We start from the raw sequence: 19,675 nt of genomic DNA, 5'->3' as shown, positions 1-19,675 counted from the left end.
CATGATTAAAAGTTGAATTTAATGAGTAATGTTTAAGTTTATAGCTATGCATTTATAACTTTAAAAACTTTACTATTGACATTTTTTTCATCTGAAACCTACCAGCTCTTCAGCTTTCCCATTCTTTTCCTCATTGAAACTTAAGTGATTGTTGAAATAATCATTTTCAGATGTTAGACATTGGGAATCACAAAGGCAACAATCCCTAAGAAAATAAAAATTAATGAGGTGAACCCTATAATAGCAGGCTATGGCTCAGGAAGAGGGGGCCAAATGGAGCCCAGCCATCTATCTGAGTCAGGGAGACAGAGCTGGAAGGCTAGGATATTACATAAGAGAGGACTACACAGAGAATGCCAGAGATCTGCAGAGGGTCCCCCTTGAGCCATTAGTTTGAACACCCATTAGCATGTGCAAGTGAGGCAACTACCCAAGGCCAGGAAAAGAAGAACCCGACTAAAGGGTTAGAAGAAACAGTTCCCGAAGTTCCCACAGGGCCAGTAGGTGGTCCAACTAACCAGAGTGGAAAACCTCATAATTCAGTGGGCATCACGTAGATCCTCGGGACATAGCCTCAGTAATGCGGCAAAACTAGCCCTAAGGACAGCTCTGGCCCCACCTAAAAGTATCAAGGCTCAAAAAGGATCAAGCTACTTCTAAGTAACTTATCTGTCTTTGAGAATAAAACTCAAGAATATCTACAGAAATACCAAAATGTCTTGCACTCAACAAGTCCAAATGCATAATATTTGATGTAGAATAAAAAAAAAAAAAATCACCACGCATGTAAAGCAGCAGGAAAATGTGACTTGTATGATGGAGAGAGATATCCACGGCTAAAATCATACCTAAAAATGACACAGATAATAGAACTAGAAGACAGAATGTTTAAAAATTTATTATAACTATATCCCATATATAAATAACATATTTTTCTTGTTACAAAAGAACAGACTGTATTTACAAACTCAACGAATGCAATGGAATGAGGGTTTGGTTCTCCTAGGAGGGTCAGAGAAGATTTAATAAAGGAGGGAATATTTGAGCTAAGTCTTAGGAGATGAGTAAGAAGTGGAGAAAGAGGGAAAGGAAATTTCAGGCTCTGGAAACAGTAACCATTACCAAAGAGAGGTAAAGGTATGGGAATCTGTTAAAATGCGATTTATGCGGGGCTAACCAGATACAGCTGGAGAGAGAAGGCGCCACCTTTCCATCTTAATCTCTTTGCCCCCAATTTATAAATATGGTTATATGAGTCCTATAAAGCAACATTCCTCTTCCCTCAGCCTCACCTCTAGATTATCATCTCTCCTATTTATCTCAAACTTCTCAAAAGCACAATTCCTCTTCAATCTGAGAGATGGGAATTTGCTCAAATTCAGTTGAAATAGCTTTTCCCAAGATCACCGACGGAGATCACCAATACTCCAGACTTCCAAATTCCCTCATGGGCTTAGGTCCCCATTTGACTGAACCAACACATTGTTTCATAATCGTTACTTTCCGAATCTCTGCATTCTTCTCATTCTGCTCCTGTCCTGCCAATCTTTTTTTTTTTTTTTCTTGGTCTCCTCAATGAATATGTCTTCCACGCCCCACTCCTTACAAAGCAGTGTTGCTCAGCAGTAAGCTGATGGGAGTGTCTAAGGTGAATCTATTCTGCACCAGCTAATTTGCTACTTGCTTTGTGTATCTCCTCCAGTCCTGTCATTTTTTCCATTTTTCTGTGTGATTTTAAAAGTATGATTTCACTGATCTGAGGTATCTAAAGCAATCAAATTCATAGAAACAAAGTAGAATGATGGTTGCCAGGTTGCTAGGAGGAAGGGGAGCTGACAAGATGAAAAGGTTCTGGAGATCTGTTCCATAACAATGTGAATACACTTAACACTATTGAACTTACACTTAAAAGCGGTTAAAAGGCTAAATTGTGTTCTTTTTCCCACAATAAAAAGATGCATCTTTTATCATCAGAATGTGCCTCAAAGTTTTCCCCAACCTGATATATATATTTATTTGAGAGAAAGAGAGAGAATGAGAAGGAGCATGAGCAGAGGGAGAAGCAGGCCCCTTGCTCAACGTGGGGCTTGATCCCCAGACCCCAGGATCATGACCTGAGCTACCGACTAAGCTAACCGACTGAGTTACCCATGTGCCCCTGGTTTTGGTTTTTAATAGAGAAGTTCAACCATTATTATTTGAGGTTGCTAATATATTTGGAATTATTTTTACCATTTTATTTTATTCTGTTTCCTATCCTTTTTCTATGCTCTCTTCAGTTTTTTCCTCTCCTGACTTCAGGTAGATTGCTGACATTATTCTTGTTCACTTTTCTTTTCCCTTGCTAATTTGAAACGTATTGTTTGTATTTTTATTCTTTGGGAATTTACTACTAAAATTTTAACATTCATTTCTCTCTCTCTTTCTCTCTTATTTTTCTTACACGAGGTAAAGCTTCTCTCTCCTCTTAATGACTTTTACACATTTTTCCTACACACTGAGTTCCTACTACTTCCTACCACTCCCTCTATCTACAGTGATGCTTCCAGAATTCTCTTCCACATGGTTTATAGATTGCCCAACATATTTTACCATTCCTTCAATCATTTTTGTTTTGATGTTTGATTTCATTAATTTTGGTTCATTTTTCTCATCAATGAAATATATCCATTAAGAGTTCTGTAACTTTTTTAAAGATTTATTTATTTATTCATGAGAGACCCAAAGAGAGAGAGACACAGGCAGAGGGAGAAGAAGGCTCCATGCAGGGAGCCCGACGTGGGACTCCATCCCAGGACTCCGGGATCACGACCTGAGCCAAAGGCAGAAGCTCAACTGCTGAGCCACCCAGTTGCCCCTTCTTTAACTTCTTGAATGGTACATTTTCATGGCCTCTATGAGTCTAAAAACACCTTCATCTTGTCCTCACTCTTAAATTATGGTTTATCTTGGTATAAAGTGTCAAATTGATGGTAGTTTTCTCTTGGCATTTCAGAGATAGTATTCCATTGTCTCCCAGAATCATTTGTTGAAATCAATTCTAATTGTCATTCTTTTGCTGCCAATCCATCTTTTCTCTCACAGCTTTTGAGACTTTTTACTTTATCTTTTATGCTTTTCAATTTCACCGTGATGGGTGAAGATGTGGGTTTCTTTTTATTTACCATACCTGAAACTAAGGATGTACTTTTAATATGAAAACTCATGTCCTCAAGGCTGGAAATTTATTTTCTAGAAAACTGCTTATATGTCTTCTAGTTTGTTTTTGAATTCTCAAATCCTTTAAGATGTAATTTGGAACCTCAAATTATCTTTTACATTTTTCATTTACTCTCCTGTGTTTGTTCTAGGCAAATGCTCAGTAGTGTCTGAATTCTCTAATTCTTTGCATTCTAGAAGGTCCTCTTTGTTTAAAATCAAGGACTCTCTCTATATATACATGATTCCTAGTTGTATCTCTTTTTAACCACTTCTTCTTGATTTATATCTGCTGTTTGGCATTTCACAATTTTTTCCCCTGGGTCTTACTTTTTGTGTCTCCAAGAATCTTAAACAAAAGGATTTCAAAATCACATATAGATTGTTCCATTATTTTTATTTCTTTAAGCCTGACACAGTCTCCTACTCATCGATATTATTGACTGTCTCTTTTAGTGTTAGTTTTAGTTATATGCTTTGGAATTTTTGTTTGCAGGCTTATAATTTTTCTTTGCTCCCTTTAGGACCACTTTTTTCTCTATAGTGTTTTTTTATGATTGCTTTGGGGGCGCTGCTGGACCCTACTCCAGACACTGGGTTTATAGTAGAAGCTATGGATGATATGCGGCCCTCAGCAAATTCAGTTATGGGAGTTGGCTGGCGGCTTGGTTCAAGCCCAGTCTATCTCCTTGAAGCACCGCAAGTGTATAGATTGACAAACACCTTTGCCCCGGTCAGTAGCCACTGCTTTTTCCTTTGTACTCCACAGGTGGAGAGCCTTGCCTCAGTGTCCAGTTTCATGCAGTGAGCCTGGCTTCATTCCCCTGTGACACCTGAGAAACTTTTGGCTCTTGGTCAAACTTCCGGTTCTATCTGCCAGTTTTCTGACTTAGAGCTTAATAGAACTGTGGCTTTAGCCTCTGTAATTGTTGTGTGCTGTGTGTGTGTGTGTGTGTGTGTGTGTGTGTGTGTGTATCTCACGCACATACAACCATACATACATACATAGATGTTATATTTGCTAGGTAAAGATTGAAACAAGAAATCCAAATGTCATCCCGACCAAAAAGAGGTCTTCTGATTGATGTTAGAAGTAACTATCCTAGAGAAACTGAGGAAGACACCAGAGTTCCAACTTTTGTGATTAGATAGATTGTAGTACCATTAACTGAGCTGCAGAACGTGACAAGTTTGGAAGAATGCAATAAATTTTATTTTTTACAATTTGAAGACCTTATTAGAAAACCCCATGGAGTTTGCAATGGGCTGTTAGAAAGAGAGTAGAAAGGTCCAGAGAGTGAACAGTGCTCCTCCTGAAGAGACGTGAACGCTCCGCATGCATGTTAGAGTCCTGAGAGGTAGGAGATGAAGAGTTTATAGTGAGATTAAATCAAAGAGCCAAAAGTGTAGGGGAAAAATAGGTAACGTGGGATTAGCAATGAAGCCTCAAAAGAGTTTTCAGAAGATAAAACAAAAACAAAGAGCAGAAATGAAATTTACAATGCAGAATTTGCCTAATATTCATTCATTCGGCAAACAGTCATTGAGGACTTTTCAGACGTCAAGCATTGTTCCACTTGCAGGCACTACAAGGACACACCAAATAAAAATAAAAGCGGCTGCCCTCATTGAACTTACTGTCAGGGACAGACAATAAGCAAAGAAAAAAAAATGAGTACAATACATGGTGTGTTGCATAGGGGCAAATGCTAAAAAGGAAAACAAAGCAAGGAAATGTGCTTAGCAGCAAGACAAAATAAAGGATCATTTGAGCTAAGTGCTGAAAAAAAAAAGTGAGGGATTCAGCATTGTTGCTCTCTGGGAGCACTCCACAGGGAGAGGGAAAGTGCAAGTGCAAAGGTGTCAAAGCAGGAGCATGTAGCAGGAGGGAGGTGGTCACAGGAGGAAAGGGCCCAGATAACACCAGAGAGGTAACACAGCTCAGACTGGGGGCCTTAGGAGTCATTGCAAGACTTTGCCCTTTTCCCAAAGGAGAAGGCACAGACTTTGAAGGGTTTTTATCAGAGGAAAGACTTACATGTTAACAGGTCTATCTGGTATCTACGTTGATAATAAAGAGGGCAAGAGATTAATTATGTGACTATTTTAAAAATCCAGGCGAGATGACCTTTGGACTAGAGTTGCAGCTATGAAGGAAGAGAGGGTTATTATGTACTTTGAATTTAGAGTCAACAGGATTTGCTGATGTGTTGCATGTGGGGTACAAGAAAAAGCAAAGTCAAGAATGACCATACGTTTTAGTGTGAGCAACCTGAAGAATGGAGGTGTCTAACCTCAGGGAAGACCCGAGGAAGGTCAGCTTAGAAGAGACTGTCAGCTCAGTTTGGGACAGTTGCATAAATACTGAGTGACATAACAGTGGGAACGTCAAGCTGGCAGATAAATATATGAGTCTGGGAAGAATTTATAAAATCAGGAGTCATTAGCATAGAGATGGTTTTTAAAGAGTCCACGTCAACATTCTGGGACACAGATTCTGTTACTATGTGTATCAACCTGACTCTGGGTCCTAGCATACTGGCTAGCTGATGCCTCTCTTACTTGGCTTCTGGAATCCCACCCGTCTCTCCACCTCCCACGAGTACCCTACATGCCAAGAGATTATTTCTAATCATCATTACTTTGTAAATAGAAGTCACATTATAACCACAGCAGTGCTGTGACCCAGATGAGGCATGACTCAGGCACCCAGTTACCCAGCTGCAAATGGCCATCAGTATACAGTGGCTAAGGCATGCTAGGCACTCTGAGACCCGAGAACACAGAGACAGAGGCCCACACTGACCAAGGATGGCCATGACCCATCCGTGTAGACATAGGCACAAGAACACAAGCACACTGTGGCCAGGATATACTATGACCAAAGCATATGGTGCCACGACAAAGGCATAGCACATTGGAGGGGTTCTGTGGCCAATATGCTGGCACCGAGACATGTGGGGATCAAGAAGCACTGTGGCACAGGCCTGGTGTGACCAAGGTACATTCTGACCAAGGCGTGTCAAGTCTATGGAGTGTAACTGAAGCAAGTTGTGATCAAGGTACGTGGTGCCCAAGGAGCACTGTGACACAGGCACGCTCGGAACTAAGGATACCATAGCCCAGGCACATGGAGATCAAGGAACACCATGAGCTGCCCCAGCCCTACCACCAGTAGAGGCACCACCTCTGCTGACCAGCCAGGAGTTCTCTGAGGACAGTAGGAAGAGGCCCTTCCTACAGTTACTCTCAGCTGTGGTTGCCCCATAACCAAGCGCCTAGACCAACCTAAGGAACTGCTACCTTTCATGATATAGCTTTACGGTCTCCTATCTCCTATCATCCTCGATCCCCGCCCTATGCCTCTTGCAAAAGCTGCATAATGGCAGTTTGTGAATCATTGCAAACTCGTATGCCCACAGAGGCCAGGCACATAATGTCATGTGTGCAGTGAACCAGATAGGATAGACTAGGAAGTGGCAGGGGTGTCGTGTCCATCAAGGATGCAAACATCTAAAATGAAATTGTCCAAGGTGCCCTGGGAGCCCCACCATTTGGGAACTCTTATGTAAACCGTTTGTACCCAGGAGCCAATGCTGTAGTGAGTGAGTGTCTTGGGCATTCTCTCCATGATCCCTTTTGCTGATCCCTCCAGGATCCCTCAACTTGGACTTAACTTCAGTCCAGGTGTTTCTAAATGAGTCATATAGATTTATGTTTCTAATCCAGGAGGAGGGGGATCTAAGTGTAAAAAAGAGCTATTAGAGCTAACTACTTTATTTATAAATGAAGGCTGACAGGGGAAAACAGTTGGAAGGTGTTTCTAGGTTTCTTGATTCACCCCCCACCCCACCTCCCACCTCGTGCCTCGAGGGGAAAATGCAGCTCACCTTTTAGGGCCAGGTGTTCTTTACCGTTATGTGATGGGGCCTGGCAGGGAGAAGTTAAGCTCGATGAACTTTTTCACAAAGTAGTAAAAGTTTACACTGGTTTTTGCTCACATCTGTAATCTTAAACATGTTGCCTAAAAACAAAACAAAAGGAAAACACCGTATCTGTGTTCAGTTCTGTTTGCAAATCTCTCATGTCCACAGGACACTCAAGCAATTGGGTAGGTGGGGTGGGTCCAGGCTCACCCCCACCCTCATAGCACCTCGATCCTACAGATGCTAATATAAATCAATTAGGGGCTGACACAGCAATTGGCTGCCTGACAAATGTTCCATAATAATGCAGCTCAGGAGAATGTGGAATTTCTGAGGTGCTGGTTATAACGCTTTCAATACAGCTGTAAATTCCACGCCATGTCAGCACAGGTGGAAAGCGGAGTCGTAAATAAAATGTTTCCCCAATTCCTAAAGAGCTCCCTAGATCATTGGCCAAAGTGAGTTGTGATTTAATTTAGCCACTTAAACTTTCGGGGAGTAAAAACCAGACTTTCATCAAATTCAGACCAAAAACAGGGGTGGGTGGGGGTGGGTGGTAGGGAAGGGAGAGAATGTGTATGTAGAGAATAGAGGTAGAGGGAAGGAAGAAAGAGAAAGAACACTGGCAGCCAACCATTAACATGAGCAAGGGCCGCTCCGACTGAGGCAATTAGAGCTCTCATTATTTGGAAAATAGCAAAAGAAAAGACCATGGCTAGACATGTGCTCAGTTCCATGGGACTAATTAAAGGAGGCCTCCCCAAGCCCCCCACCCCCAGGACCACAGCATGTCATGCATGCAGTGACTTAAATTTTCCACTGTATTTTAATGGCTAATGATGGAAGCACTCATGATTCATGTGGCCTACCAGATGCTTCTTTCACCCGGAGAAGCCTCGTGGACCTCAGCCAATGACCTTATTGAGTGGGGGATGACAGGAGACCTGGAGTCCTCCTGAGCTCCCTCTGGGGATCTTCCCAAGGGTGGGGACTTCTCTTGGGATCCTCCACAGCTCTCAGCACGACTCTGAGAACACTGCAGGCGCATCCAGGCCACAGTGAAGGAGGAACCAAGTCAGAGGGGTGTTGTCCTCAGGGCTGCGTGATTCCAGGACCCACAGGATGGGTGGGACCCTGCTAGCAAGTTTAGTCGAAGAGCGACAATTTGAGTACCCCCCAAGTGCGACTTTTAAAAAAATGGAGTCTCATCACTTTGTCCTATTTGCTCTTAATTCTCTGCAGTTTAAGATGTCATTATGTCCAAGTATCTTTCGATTATTTGTGGGAGGGATAAAACCTTCCCAGAGATAGAAGTATTGGGACGTGTTACTATCTGAATGGATGCTAATGATACTCTTATTTTTCAGAGATGCTAAGCAGAGTGAAAGACCTCTTATTGCCAAGATAGTAATTGGTTTTATTTTTTGCTCCTCCCTTTCACATTTTATCTAGCTTCCCCGCCAAAGTCATGAATATCTGTGTTTGTGCACAGATGGGTGTTTGTGTAAATCTGAGCACCCACTTCCTAAAGATCCTGAGCATCATAAGGCGAGCATTAAATTCCTCTCCGATGTAAGAGCCATAGAGACATTACAGAGGAGCGGAAGATCATGCGGTCTATTATTTCCAAAATGATTCACACTTTCCATATCTGTGAGTTGCAGATACGCTCACTTTTCTGTTCACGGGTCTAATTGTGGGGACATCGGGAATTCCCAGTGTTTCCGATTTCACAAGTATCTATAAATCTCTTAACCCTTGGACTGCACTTCAATAATCCTAACTCACCAAGTAGTCTTATCATCAATGTTAAGACAATGTTTGACAAGACCAAACTCCTATGAAGTATAAGGCCTGGAAAGTCCGTCTTTCGCCCACCTACCTCTACCAAATCAATGCCTATGTGTGGCCCATCTCACACTCTAGCCAGGAATATTTATATGTGTTGTTTTTCCTGGTCCCTAGGTCTTATCACATACTATATTCCTTTTTCCAGGAGATAGGTCCCCTGCCCATTTGATTAATTCCAGCTCATTCTTAATGTCTCAGTTTCCAGATCCCTTTCTCCAGGAAGCTTCCGGAGGCTCCCCAGACAAGATGAGCGCTCCCAGCTCCCCAGTCTTTTTATGCCTCCCACTCTCCTGGATGATAATTGCAACCTCCTCGTTTACACAGCCAGAGAACTAGGTTCGTGCTGCCACCACCTCTGCCGTTACAGCCCAGGAGGCCCACTCTGGGCACCGCTCCCAGCTTCCAGGGTCATAGTGGGCACAACCCAATGGCAACTTCCTTACTCCTTTGCGATGTGTGCACAGCTCTGGCCTCCTACCCTGGGCTTTCCGATGGGAGGTGTGAACTGTTGAACAAACTCTGTACCGTTTGGGGACTTTACTAACTTCTCTGACATGGCATCTCTGAGGCTGTCCTGCAAGACTCAGCAATCAGTTTGTCACAAAGCTGTCATCAGATCGGTGATACCCTCTCACACTTGTTTTCTTTCTTTCCCCACCACACACCCTTTAGCCTCATCTCTGCCTCCTTGTGATTTTACCCTCCCAATAAAATGTGCACATGTGAAGCTTTGTTTTTCTAGAGAACCCCACTAAGACATTAGATCTTCCCTTGCCTTCTCAAGGCCTGTGATCCAGTAAATTCTCCTCTCCTGCATCATCAATTTTTCTCTCTATTATGGATTTTTAAAATGACCACTGCTATTTCGCTCATATTAAAAACAAAAATCTGAAAAAATAAAAATAAAAAAAATAAAAATCTGGATGCCATCTGGACACCATTTCTTTCTCCATATGCTTCAATTCCCCCCCCCCTCTGTTTTTTTCCTTTTTCTATTTTTTTAAACCCCAGAACACTTGGAATAGTTGTATCTAACTCCTCACTTCCTGATCTTTCAGGGACCCACCCCCTTCATCTTTTTATACCTACCTCTTCTATACAATTGCCTTTGTTAGGGTTTATGGTCACATAGGACTTCCATGTTTCCAAATCTAGTGGCTATTCTCAGTCCTACCAGTGCCCAACCTACCAACAATATTTGAGAGTTGATCAATCTCGCTTCCTTAAAGCATTTTCTTCTCTTGTTTTCTGGGATGTTGTCCTTCTACCCCAAGGACTGCTCCTTCTCACTCTTCTTTGGTGACTCTACCTCATATTCCTTGTCTTTTCACATTGGAGTCTGAACCTCTTCTCTTCTCTGTCTACACCCAGTCTTTCTGAGTATTGTCCTATCTCATCCCTTTGAATACCATCTAAATGCTGAAGATGCTCATGTCTGCACCCCAGCCCTACTCTCTTCCCTGAACTCCTATTCTTATGCCTCTCTGACATCTCCTTTCAGATGGCTTTCAGGCATCTCAGCCTTTACATGTCAAACACTAAACTTATCTCCTACTCTCAAAAGTTGCTCCTCCTATTGTCTTCTGCATTTTATTTAATGGCAACTCCATTCTTTCCTTGCTCATGTTAAAAAAAAAAATAGTCACTCTTAACTTCTTTCTTCCTGTGATGCCCTATTTCCAATCCATCCACAAATTCTGTGGACTCAAGAACATATCCAGAATCCAGCAACTTCTCACTTTATCCCTTGCCTCCAACCTGTTTCAAGCTATGTCCATCCTCACCTAAATCATTGCAATATAATCATAATGGGTATCCTTGCTTTTGAATTTGCAAGAAAATAACAGAGTGATCTTACTATAATATACAGGTCATGCCCCTCCTATGCTCAAAACACTGCAGTGACTTCACAATAAAAGGCAAAGACTTTTACATTTGGCTATAAGGCCAATATAAGATCTGGACTATTGCTGTTACCTCTCTGACACCATCACCTGCTATATGCTCTCCTCTCTCACTATCTCCAATCACACAGACCACTTACAGCTCTTGGAAAGTACCAGCATGTTCTCACTTCAAAGCCTTTGCTGTTACTGGGCCCTCTGCTTCTACTTTGACTCTTTTTTTTCCCTCCTCTTCTTTTCCCTCTTCCAAAATGATCCCACCCTAAATATTCACATGACTCACACCTTTCACTCCTCTGGATCTTCAGTCAAATATTATTTTCTCTGGAAGGCTCCCTTTATCTTTTATCTAATTACAATTGCTCCCTCACCCCTTTTCACGCTTTATGTTTTATTTACAACTTCCCACCATCTTACCTACATTGTATTATCTTTCTTTTTTTTTTTTTTTTTTTAATTTTCTCTCTTCCTTCACTAGAATGTAAGCCCCACAAAGGCAGGTAAGCCCTACAAAGGCAGGGATCAGTAGGTTCATGGCTACATCCTCAGTGTGTTTGGCAGCACGTTGCACATAGCGGACAATTTGTAAATATCTGGTGAATAGCAGCAGGGGGCCCTTCCCTCATAACATCTGCCATACTCTACAGCCAATGTTTGTTAAGTGTCTCTCTACTTCACCTGAGGGAGAGTTTGCTAGAGCAGGTCAGAGCCCTGACTCTTTCCTGTAGTATCCCCAAAGCCCAGCAAAGCGCTGGCAGGGAATAGGATGTTCAGTCAATGTTAATTCAGAAAACCAAATGCAATTTTTCTATTATCCGCATGAGTTACTAATTCATATCCATTTGGGTGGGTGATTTGCTGAAGTTTAAGTGATGTCAATGGTAAAGCCAAGAAGTTGGCTTTTGTCTTAGCTCAGGACATTCACAGCCTCTGCCTCGGTTTTAAAAGCCATTCAATCTAGTTAGTAATAAACCCATGAGCAAGAGCTGAGTTGGCACCCATTACTTGGGTGAGGTGCAGCCCTAGGGATAATGCTCCCATTTACCATGTTAGAATTTGAACCACAAGGAAATCTAAAACCTTCTTCCCCTACCTGCCTCTCGCATTCCCCATGTCTTCTTTATCTTTTTAAGGAAAAACAACGACAATGCAGTTATTATTGTTTTTCTTATAAAAGTAATCATTGTAAAGTTTTAGAGACAATAGCTAAGAAAGAAAATTCAAATAATTTCTCTGCCCCTTGTTCAGTGGATAAACCCATGTGTACATCGTATTCACGTATGATCTATATGTAATCTGATCTACTTCTATGTCTTATTTTCCACATAGAACATCACATATACAAATTATATATATAGAATCGAATATAATCTAAACATATATATACATTTATACATTACATGCATATATTTAATACAGGCATACTTTTAAAGAATATAATTAGATTTACTGTGGTGAGCATTTACCAATATATTCAAATAACAAGTCATTATATTGTATACCTGAAACTAATATAATGATACCTCAATGAAAAAGAATATGTGTATCATAATTTAACTATTTTATATTGCTGTTACTTAATTTTTTCCTAATGAAAATAACACGTTAACAAACAGTACTCATTTGCTCAGAAGAAATATCTAGAAGAGAAAATATTAGAGCAAAGGATTTATAAATTTTAAAGCTTGATATATTTTGTCCTTTTGAAAGAGTTCATCAATTTACACTCAACTAGCAGTGTATGTGAGACTAATATCCCAGTCCTTACCAGAAGCATTATGATGTCTATAAATTTTTGACAATCTAAGAAGTAAAAAATGAATCCTCATTGCTATTTTAATTTACATAAAAAATCTGCAGTGTTTGCTGTAAAAAAAAAACACTTTTTAGAGCACTTAAAATGAATTATACTATTTGATCCTCACATTAATCCTATGAAGTAGATACTATGAAGAATGCTCTATTCATACTATCATAATACAGGCAAGGCACATGAGGCACAAAAATGATAAGTCCACTTCATAGGTTAAAATGTTAAACTAAAAAAAAATGTTAAACTAAATAATTTATCCTAGGCCAAAAAAAGTTTAGCTTTGTAGCCACCCATGGGTTTGAACAACACAGTCCAACTCTGAATTTAGTTAAATCTCTAGGATAGTGAAATTGCATTTTTTTTATATATTTTTTTAATATTTTATTTATTTATTTAGGATAGTCACAGAGAGAGAGAGAGAGAGAGAGAGAGAGGCAGAGACACAGGCAGAGGGAGAAGCAGGCTCGATGCACCGGGAGCCCGACGTGGGATTTGATTCGGGGTCTCCAGGATCGCGCCCTGGGCCAAAGGCAGGCGCCAAACCGCTGCGCCACCCAGGGATCCCTGAAATTGCATTTTTTAATGTTTATTGGTTCTTTCTTTTACTTTTATGGATTTGCTATTAAAGACATTTCCCCATAGTTCTTGTAGGGTGTCCATCTTTTATTGGGATGTAAGAAATATTTATATATCAACCATAAAAATATTTTGTGATATAGTTTGCAATGTTTCTCTAGTGAATCGTTCAGCTTAATTCTGTATATGGTTATTTGGCTTAAAGAAGTCTTATGTTTTATGTAATCAAATATATCACTTGCCTTTTTAAAAAATACATATCTCTCTACTATCATCACTTGCTTCTTTCATGGCTTTTGCTCTGCTGCTATATTTAGTGAGTGATCTTCACACCAGACGTACAGAAATAGCCACCTCTTTTCTTCTAGTTCTTTCAGGGGTTCGCCTTTTACATTGAAATTGTCAGTCCATCTGGAATTCATGTTGATACGAGGAGGGGACCTACCTTTTTTTTTTTTTTTCAGATGATTTAACAGTGTTCCAAGCCCATTCATAAACTACCACTCCTTTTCTACTGCTTCCTTTATCATATACTAAATTCTTATGTCCACTCGTATCAGTTTCTGAATATTTAACCTCCCTTCATTTTGGAAAGGCATATTCCAAAGTGTCATTTTATGAGTTCACTTAGTGCTATGATTTGGAAAGAATATGGGTTTTGGACTGACTAGACTATAATTCTAGCCAAGCAACTTCTTGGTTTTCTTTCTTTCGTTTTGGTTTTTATTATTATTATTTACCATACAACAGAATTATAAGATTGTTGATTATATACCCTACACTGTACTTTTCATGCTCTTTCTTTTGTAAAACAAGAAGGTAGCATAATATTTGCCCAACCTACGGCTAAGATGATTTGTGCAACCGAAACAATTTTTTTGTGAAAAATGTTTGATTTACCAATAACCACTAAGCAAATGTTTTCACTTGCCATAGTATGTGACAGGCATTGAATCATCATTTTAAAACACTGATGGTGGGAAACCATTTCTTTACTTCAATTAATTGAATAAAAGAGAAATTATTTTTGTCGATTCACATTTAATTTGTAGTGCTACCTCCAAAAAAATCAATATTTTCATTCTTTGAAGGAATTAAGACTCTTTTTGACACATGGGAGCAAATCTGCCCCACATCGTTCAGTAGCCGGTTCTCCCTATGCCCCCCTCTTCAATAACAAACGTGTTCTTTGAAAAGTCAGCGGAGTATTTTTCTTCTGAATATGAAAGCTGATGTAAACATTTTTCCCAAACAGGTAGGCACTGATGCCAGATCACTAGCAGCCCTGAGAGGGGCTTGTGAGCTACAGAGCCCATGGTCTTACCCACGTGCATGGCTCAGACGCACACAGGTTTGCTCAGATGTGCATTCCACTGTTGACAGGGAGCAGAAGTAAGGATTCCTAGTGCTCCAATGAGTCTGGCCAGACACAGTGGCAGTCACCCGAGGAGAAAGCTGTCACATATCTTGGCGATTGTCCTCATCTTCAGTATTTCCTCAGGTTTTGGCCATAGAGCTTGAAATTGCACCACTTCTTGAGTTTCGATGGCTCTTTTTTGCAAAGAACCTTTAAAAGAATTCTCAGCCTCAGGTGGTGGTGCCATCTCAGGCACTAAGACAAAACAAGTGTAGGATATATATGTATGCTGATGCCTAAGACACAAAGTCTTCCTTATCTGAAGAATAAGATGGGTCTCACCTGAAATCTCTCTTACACAGGTAAGTGCATGCTGCCCTAGATTAGAATCCTTTGTGTTCCAGGTATCTGTTTTCTCAGAGGAAGGCCTGGAACATAGTTTCGTTACCTGGCCCAAGGCCTTTCAGAGTAGCTCCCCAAGATACGTGAGTTAGTTGAAATACAAATCAATATTTCTGGAAGTTATAAAAGACAATAGGAAAACCAACTTTCCAAAGCACAAAAAGGAAAATAAAAAATATTTTGTCATCCTTTTGTTTTTGTCTTGCAGAACCCAGTAAAGCAAAATGTACTTATTATTACTCCGAGTTCTCCGTAGTCATGCCCAAAACGGGCTTCTGGTGGCTGCCCCCCATTATCCCAGAATGACTTCTACATCCCCTCTGGCACAGTAGAGGTGGGAATCTATCACTGACTCTCATTACAGCCTTCCTCTCTCTCCTATGCATCAAATGCTGCCCATTCTAAAAGCTCCACCTTACAGCCAATTTCTCCTAAATCATATATTTCCCTCACTCAGCTGCCCACATCTGTTGCCTTTATGCTCTTCATTACTCATTTAATCTAATTTACTGAATGGTCTTGTCAGTTCCTTTTTACATGCTTATGTTCTGTCTGTATAGCTGGACATTCATTCTTTGAGGGAGCATGCTATGTCTGGGCCTTTTAAAATCATCTTTTAGAACTATCCCAGTGCTTCAGTTAATAGTACATAAATATTTGCTAAATTAAATTGCCTTTCTAGCACACACAGTATGTCTAAGAGTCTTGATAGGCAGCTTAAACACTCTCTCTGGAACCTGCCCTTCACTTTCTCATTCATTTCTCCTTTCTCTTCTTCCTGTTACAGCCCATTGTACCCAGGGGCTGCTCAACAAATGTTAATGACCATGATCTTTTCAATCAGCAATTTGTAAAGTGGGTGATTATTGTCTATAAGTGACAAGGGAAACACTATTTTCTATTCATGCTAATAAAAGACTTGACTTATGAAGACAGTATCTACAAACAGCGAATGATAAAACTAAACTCCTTAGCTCTCCCAAAACAAATAGGGGCCAGATTCAGGAGGAAGAGTGACACCTATTGTTCAAGAGATGCTCGTGGGTGTCTCCTGTTGTTACCACCTGCATTGATTTGTGCGTGTGTCAACAATATGAGCTATAAATAATACCATGTCTAATGCAAAGTGTACTTGCTGGCTCTTTGTAGCATGGGACATGCTTTGGTTTGTCAGGTTTATTGGCAATTCACACATCCAGCAGCAGTTGTATTTTAATCCGTGCCCATTTGAATAGAAAGTCAGTAAGGATTGAAGAAGGCCTACATGAAATTACAACTAAGACATGTTTTTAAAATACTAAGGTAAACTGTGAATTATGATTACATAATTCCATGAAGGGCTGCCTGATGAAATATGACTGTTTTTGGATTAAATCATAGCCCTCTAATTCTAAAGAAAAAAAATGAAAGTTTTATGTTACATATGACCTATATAAAAAATAACTTCTCCTAAAAGGTCATTGTCAACAGTCAAGAGGACACTGACTTTTATGTGATCAATCTGTATCTTTTTGAAGATGGAGAATGGCCCAGTGGGGGTGGTCTGTCATCCACCCTCACCTTCAATACCTCCAGTGGCAGGAATTTTACTCTATCTTGAGGCAGATACAACAATGTAACATGGCAACACGTGCCTTAGCTTTGCTATAGTGCAGCTGAACACATCTAATGGTAAAGTATGTATGAAAGCAATTTGAAATGTGTGTAGTTCTCCTACAAGGCATAAGGAAGACGATGAAACCCATGTCTATCTAGAATTCTAGATGGATTAATCTGTATGATGTTATCATGTAACCTCAGAATCTGACAATTGCTTTACATATTACACAGTGCACATTCCCAACTGAGATTGGTATTTCTAAAGTATATAACTCATTTTGGGGTTATTTTTAAAAATTTGCCCCAAAGGTAATTTAATTTAATTTCTATAAATGGCTCACCATTAGCATTTTATTTTTTCCCACCCTCAGCCCTTTATATGAAGACTCTCATTTATATATGTTTTATACATTACAAAATATTATTTACATTTCACACAAAACATTTGCTATGTCCTAGATGTAGTAGATGTAGTGACACAAATTCCATACCCTAAGGACAGCCTCAAAAATAAGCTGATTTTAAAGGAATAAGGAATAAGCACTTTGGAGAACAGAAGACGGAACATTTAGACCCAAAGTTGCAGAAGGTATAGGGGAAAGATTCCAGAGGAACTGCTAATATTGACTGCTTTAGGAGTCGATCAGGTGAAAATGGAGGGTGAAGGATGAAGGGACAAGGAAAGGAATTGTAGGCAAGGAAATCGCATAAGCCAAGACACAGAGAATAACCTATTTTACAAAGATTGGTTGAAGAGGGAGGAGAGAAACACAGCTGAAACTATGGCTGATGTATGTTTCTGTTTTGTTTTATCATGTTTAAAGGTTAAGAGGAGGAGCCAGGGAAGATCCCTGGGTGTAGAAAATGAACAGAGACAGTAGACTAGAGGAGATAGAGGGAATCAATGTAATAGAAGGAATGAAATCAAGTCAAGATAGAGTTCGGCCTTAAATATGAGAAGGGACACCTTATGGTCTGAGGAATGAAGAAGGAGAACAGATAAAGGTATATTTGTGAGAAAAACAAAATTCAAGGAAGTTCATATCTGTTCAACTCTAAGAATATTTGCCATTTCTTCTTTTATTTGGTCAGCTTTAGTGAAGTATAATTCACGTATAATAAAATTCACCCACTTGTGTGTATAATTTGAAGATTTTTTACCAATGCACACAGTAGCATAATCATCACCACAATCATGTCATAGAACATATTCATCACCCCCCAAAATTCCATCGTGTGTCTTTGTAGCCAATCCTTTCCCTCTATAACCTAGCCCCCAAAGACCACTACTCTGATTTCTGTTGCTGTAATTTTGCTTTTTCTAGAATTTCTCTCTTTTTTTGAAATATTTTATTTATTTATGAGATAGAGAGAGAACAGGTGCGCACACATGAGTGGGGGGAGGGGCAGAGGCAGAAGCAGACTCCCCGTTGAGCAGGGAGCCCAACATGGGGCCCAGTCCCAGTGGTTGAGACCATGACCTGAGCCAAAGGCAGATGCCTAACTGACTGAGGCACCCCGGAACCCCTTTTTCTAAAATTTCTTATACATGGAATCATACAATCTTTTGTATCTGGCTTCTTTCAACTGTGTTGTGTGTTAGTAGTTCATTATTGCTAAGTAGTAGCCTTTGCATGAACACAGCACGATTTGTTTATCAGTTCACCTCTTGGTTGACATTTAGGTTCGTTCAGATTTTACGTTCTTATAAATAAGGTTTCAATAAATAATCAAATACAAATTTTTGTATTTTTATGTTTCTTGCATAAATACCTAGTAGATTTGGTGGAGCGTATCAAGTTTCTTTTCTTTCTTTCTTTCTTTCTTTCTTTCTTTCTTTCTTTCTTCTTTCTTTCTTTCTTCTTTCTTTCTCTCTCTCTCTCTCTCTCTCTTCTTTCTTCTTTCTTTCTTTCTTTTTTTGAGGAATCTCCACAATGTTTTACAAAGTAGCTGTACCAATTTACATTCCCACAAATAGTGCACAAGGGTTCTATCTTTTCCAAATCCTCACCAACTCTTGTTCTCTTTTGTCTTTTTGATGATTGCCATCCCAACAGGCATGAGGGGATACCTCATTGTAGTTTTGATTTGCATTTCCCCGATGAGTGATGTTGAGTACCTTTTCACGTACCTGTTGGTAATCTGTATGTCTTCTTTAGAAAAATGTCTATTCAGGGGATCCCTGGGTGGCGCAGCGGTTTGGCGCCTGCCTTTGGCCCAGGACGCGATCCTGGAGACTCGGGATCGAATCCCACCCACGTCGGGCTCCCGGTGCATGGAGCCTGCTTCTCCCTCTGCCTGTGTCTCTGCCTCTCTCTCTGTGTGACTATCATAAATAAAAAAAATAAATAAATAAAATAAATTAAAAAAAAGAAAAATGTCAATTCAGGTCCTTTGCCCATTTTGTAATCAAATTATTTGTTTCTGTTTTTATTTATTTTTTAATTTTTATTGTGTTGCTACCGAGTTGTAACTGTTCCTATTTTATTTATTTTGGAAAAGTTGAGTTAGATGGAGGTGAAAGATCTCTGTTTACTTTGAAGTTCTGAGAAAATTGGTGCTGTTATTTCACCATTATTATTTTTACCAGAAAAACAAGAGGATTGAGTGGAAACTCTCTTAACTAGTAACTAAATCCTCTCTTCCAACACTGATTGATTTAGACATCTAACAGACATGTTTTGTTTATTACAACAATCTTTATAAGCCTAAATTCACATCAATATTTTCTTTTTGTTGATCTTGAATGTCTCTGAATATTGTGGGGTGGACAGCACAGACTTGATAAAGTGACTGCTACCTATGAGCTGTGTGGCCTTGGCCACCTTATTTTAAAAACTTTGGTTTCTTTTTCTGCAGGATAATGGTAGTAATGTAATACAATATACCAGTAGTAGGGCTGTTATCAAGCTTAAATGAATTTATGTATTTTATCAAAAGTAGAGATTAAGGATGCAATATTGCAACTGCTGTTCTTTTCCTGACAAAATCAGGAATAGATAAGTGGAATAATAGGGGGGGAAAGAATATTGTCATGTAAGAATATAAC

The 19,675-nt window shown here is 39.8% G+C and overlaps 1 long non-coding RNA gene across 1 annotated transcript in view; it reads right to left on the bottom strand.

Moving 5' to 3' along the window:
• LOC144323300 (uncharacterized) overlaps window positions 1–19,675 on the bottom strand; it is a 61,895-nt gene that overhangs the window by 19,134 nt on the left and 23,086 nt on the right. The window contains exon 2 of the long non-coding RNA XR_013388713.1: window positions 7,089–7,222. This is a non-coding gene — a long non-coding RNA (uncharacterized LOC144323300). The remainder of the gene's footprint in view (window positions 1–7,088; window positions 7,223–19,675) is intronic.

This window comes from Canis aureus, chromosome 11, assembly GCF_053574225.1.
Source record: "Canis aureus isolate CA01 chromosome 11, VMU_Caureus_v.1.0, whole genome shotgun sequence".
Lineage (NCBI taxonomy): Eukaryota > Metazoa > Chordata > Mammalia > Carnivora > Canidae > Canis > Canis aureus.
The sequence above is the reverse complement of the archived record's forward strand: the minus strand, read 5'-3'. Positions and strand labels throughout refer to the sequence as shown.